Source organism: Nipponia nippon, unplaced genomic scaffold (assembly GCF_047370975.1).
Source record: "Nipponia nippon isolate SJK-2023a ecotype South Korea unplaced genomic scaffold, ASM4737097v1 scaffold_37, whole genome shotgun sequence".
Taxonomy (NCBI): domain Eukaryota; kingdom Metazoa; phylum Chordata; class Aves; order Pelecaniformes; family Threskiornithidae; genus Nipponia; species Nipponia nippon.
The window spans coordinates 1,353,098-1,358,209 of NW_028262355.1; positions in this window are offsets into that span (position 1 = coordinate 1,353,098).

Below are 5,112 nucleotides of genomic sequence, written 5' to 3' on the forward strand. Positions count from 1 at the left end.
ACGCTCCAAACACGATGTGAGATTGTCTTGGATAAAAGGCAGCACTGGCATCTCCCAGCCAAGCAAAACCTCCAACACAGGGACACACCAGCCAGGAAAACTTAATTTACTGATGCTAAATAGTGCTGGGATCCCTCTGAAGGAGAATTTCACACTGATGTCAGAGAAGAAAAAAAAAAAAAAAAAAGACAAAAATATTACTTTCTGAGCTTATTTTCCCTCCAGACCTGGGCTGAAAAACAAGGCTGCAACATACTAATTGCATTAGTAATTCTGTGCAATGCAGGAGCATCTTTCTGGGTCCAACCTCTCCTTTAGAGCAGATGAGCCACGTTCTTCACACATTGTTCTTCCTCATCCATATGCTGAGGAGTACACGATAAAATATTTCTGTTAAGATACAAAATCAACTTAAAATTTACCAGTTTTTCCTCCCTTTAAGGCCTCTGTATGTAATCATTTCCGAAGATGTCTACTAAGATAATTCCTAAAGGAAAGGATATAATTTTTTTCAAAAGCAGCACACTTTTGCCCCAAATGTCTTTTGATCTAGAAATAGCCACGTAGTCTGAGATTTTTGCTCAAAATGAAGTTTCAGGATTACGAAGGCACAAAATTAGGAAAGAATCCATTATAAAGTCTGATTAAATGAAGAAGCAGTAAATATTACACTGCTCTATAACCATCTGTGTACCTCAGGCCCTAAGAATGGTGACTACCAAGCTATACGTTTGTAATTAATAGAGGTTAAAAAAAAAAAAAAAAAAACACTAAGCAAGCTTTTTGCTAGCTCAGGATCTCAATCAGTTAAATTAGCAATACGTAGTGTTAAACAGTATCCTCTAATCTATCGTGTCTGAGGAAATACATTGAAAAAAGCCAGAGAAACCTCAAAGGAACGTTACTAAAAACTTCATGAAGCCCCAGGAGGAGGACGGCAGAGGGTGGCACCTCCAGCCAGGGGCGATGCTCACTCGAGGAGAGCACAGGCGCTGTCGGTGCCTGTGAAATGCAGCCAGAGGGAAGGATGGCAGCAGCAATGCCTGGGGTAAACCAAGCAGCTCCAGGCCATGTGGCATGAGATATCTGCATGTCAGCATTGACCCTTCCTTTAGAGCAGCAACAGAAGTGCCTTGACACATCTGCTGGGTGAGGAGCCTGCTCCAGCAAACTCCACCGCTCAGCCATCACAGGGCAGGGACCTCCTTGGGCAGATTTTCCTAAAGAAAGAGACAAGGAAGGACCATGGGAGGAGAAGAGATAAGCCTGGGCCATTTTCTTTAACGAGACTTTCTCACCACCCTGCCGGCACAGTAGTTTCACAAGCACTGCACGATCCCTAATGCCATCCCCAGAGGCTCAGCTCAGGAACCACCGTAAAAGTTTATTGCAGCTGTGGAAGCGAGAGCAAACTAAAAATCACCCATTAGCATCATCCCATCTAGCAAAGACACACTTTGAAATCCTCTAGCTGGTTCACAGCCATTCCTGGGCGCCTGCTTTATTATACACCAGGGAACTCATTTTCTGATAAACAGAACTTGCCTCTTGTTTTTAAAAAGGGTAAGCATAACAACTTCATTAGAGCGGCTGGCATTTTGATGATACTTCTCATAGCTCACCTCCGCCGCCACGTCCTCCCTCTGATAGGAGAAGGAACAGCAGCCATCTTATTTATTTTGATAGGCAGAATTTTTCTGTAATCAAGTATTACATTCTAAGAAGCTGACTTTCTGAAGCATGAAATGGGTATATAAATACAATTCCATGACCTGTAACATCCAATTTCAGAATCTTTTATTGAGCAACAGCTATCTAACAGGAAACTAAAGATTCTCATTTCTTGGAAAGTTAAACGTAAATATTCAAAAGCATTAAGAATGCAAAGTGAATTTTGGAACCTTACATTTATTTCAGATGTTTTGGTTTATTTGAATAAACCCAAAATGCAATGTCTTTTTTTTTTTTCCAAAGCCTGGGCATGTGTATCAAATTGCTTTTTCACCTCCTTTCTTTCTGTATCTTGCTCCGACATAACAGATCAAAGACATCACTTATGCCCTGTACCCCTGGGGAGCGAAGCTGCCGTTCCTCCCACCCCGTGAGAGCAACGACTATCTGACATTAGAGGTCCCAAATCCTCACCGAACTGTATCAGACCTTCAGGGACACAGGGATTCGGGGCGCAGCCCTGTCTCTGCAGACAGAGCCGCCGTGTTCGGGGAGGGCAGGATCGCACTACGGGTGTGAAAGGTGCAGAGGCACCAGACACAGGTCTTAGTGCAAGGCAAAGAGTTTGTGCCAGGCTCGGAGCACAGACCTCAGCTGGTCCTCACTCTGGGCTCTTGCCTACACATACCTTAATGCTTTTCTCCTAGATCAAAACATCCGTGTTTTACAGTTCTTCCACTAAACCACGCTTTGGTTTTTCTAGCTAAACAGTGCTTTGCTTTTCCTCCATCTTCAGTCTCAAAGGAGCTTGTTTTTCCAAGAAGAGCCTGATTCCCCAAGCCCTTACTACTGGTGATTATTATTCGGATTGCAGTGGTCTGTAGCAGTCCCAGGCTGCAATAAGGATCTCTGTGAACCAGGCTGATTGCATCCTGAAATACAGCAGATAAAGCACTTATTTCTGCATATCATCCCTCCTAAGCGGAGATGCTCATTTGCTAACCCAAATCGTGGCAGTTTTATAAGCTTTCAATGTTTCTCTTCACTGAATAGCATTTTTAAAATTACTTTAAAACCTAGCGGCATTTTCCAGTCCAGCTCTACAGGGAAACTCATTGCTCTCCCATACTGCCAGGCACTGGGCGCAGTCATAGAACCATTAAGGTTGGAGAAGACCCTTAAGATCAAGTCCAACCGTTAACCTACCACTACCAAGTCCACCACTAAACCATGTCCTCAAGCACCACATCTACCTGTCTTTTAAATACCTCCAGGGATGGAGACTCAACCACTTCCCTGGGCAGCCTGGTCCAGTTCCTGGCTCTGCAGTAGCTCTCTGGAAATGCCGATGGCCAGGACAGCGCTGCAGGGGAAATCTGATGGCTGAACCAGTTAAAGACAGTCATCAGGAGAGGGTAGCGACTAGAGAAGAGCTAACCATTTGCAATCTCAAATATTTGCGCAGTCACAGGCTGACCTGGACTGCTAAATGGATCTGGAATATCAAGAATCACTTTTCTTGGGTCAAAACTGGTCTTGTGTTGATAGTTCCTCAAGCTTGTTTATCTGATGATACTGCTGCTACCGGGGCACTGTGAGAAAGAACACCACAGGAGGTCTTCATCTCCTTAAACCAGTTTTATTACCTAAAGAACTGTTTGTGAAACTTTGTCCTGTAGCCTCTTACATAGGTTAATTGCCAAAAGAGAGTTACAGAGTACTGACCTAAGTGTTGGAAGGACATAAATCTGCAGGTTACTGAGATGGGCTCTGCTTTGACACTCCTTATCAAGACAACACTTTGCACAGGTCCACATTTAAAAGATAAACAGTTATTTTTCTTTAATTCTCCAGCATCTGTCCATTTTTGTAATTCTATATGAGTACAACAGGCCAAAACTAACAAGGGAATCCTGGAAAGGTTGAGCTGGAGTTTAGTTTAATTGTGATTCCATTAAAAACTCAGCACCCCACTGATTTCAATAGGCTCCAATTTGACACCATTGATTACATTATGCAAAGCAGAAATAAAGAGGCTGGGCCACTACCTGTGCGGTGGCACTGGGGTGGTATTCACCCATCCAGATGAGAGTGACTTCATCCAGATGGGAAAAACATGCACACTCATTCACCCCCATGATAGAGCATCCAGTCAACAACGAGCGTGACAGAAAGGAGTTCTTTAAAAAGACCAGTGAGGACGCCTGTGTGACAGTCACCTTTCCAGACACATGAATAATCATCAACCGCCAGCAATCATCAACCACCAGCTGTTGTACAACTCCCTGTATTGCTGTTGGCTGAGCAAACCTGGAGGAGCCGATTATAAATGTTCTTCTTGAGAGGTGCAGTAATGGGAGAAAATGCTAATTTGGCAGGAGAAGAAGACATGTCGCTTCAGAAATGTGAGCTGCCACTTTAGCATTAGAATTATTACAGCTCTTGGGAGAACAGGACTGTGCCCAGGGAAGGGTGAAGAAAAGCTTCCTTTGCATGACAATTTGAGGAACCTTCTTCTTTTCATAAATCCTCTGCACACATAGGAAAAAAACACACACACAAAGGAATGTTTCCATTGAGGTTCTGGAGGAGATATTGCGGAAAGAGAAACAAAATCTCTTTTTGTTTGAAGGGAGAGATTTATTATTTGGGCTCAATTAAAATTAATTAACGTAGAAATACCATTTTGACTCTGTAAGCTTTCTCCACAAACCTCGTGTCTGGCTACCAGGGAATAGCTAGAATTTCTAGAATTGGATGAATTAGGAGTTGCTAGAATTAGATGCATAGCATATATACACACATCATTTTCTATAGCCGTGGGTATTTAAGCCTGCGGTACTGGTACCCTAGCACATAGTGGGGAACTAGAATGCTAACTTGCACAATTTACACATCTAGTCTAGATTGAAGCATTTTTATTATTACTAAATGGAGGCAGGGATCGTCTTCAGCCCCCTTTGCAAGAGAAGAAACTGGAATTGAGGAGACCCTCATCCCTGGGCTGGGCTCGGAAAGAAAGACAGTGGCAGAAGGGGGAGCCCAACTCCGCTCATCTTGTGATGGAAACCCTTCATCCTCTTGGTTACATCCCTTCCTTCCCTCCCCGTTCCAAATAATGTTCCAGAGAGGAAACACAACTCTAATAATTTGGTTCAAGCATTTTCCCTATCACTAAATGACAAAAGGTTTTGTGCTGGAAGGGTTTCATAGGAAGGAACGCATCTGCGCACCTTGCCGGGATAATAATGTCAGAGTGATCTAGCCTTCTCCTGAGGAAAAAAAAAACAACAACCCTCATCTGTGTCCTGCTACTGGCTAGCTTGCCTTCTCATCCCACCAGTCATCTTATCATACAGGCAAAAGAAAGAGAAGGATAACAGGGACTGATGTCAAGAGCTTAGCTGGTGGTCCAGGAGAGACCCCAGATGCAGGGCTGTG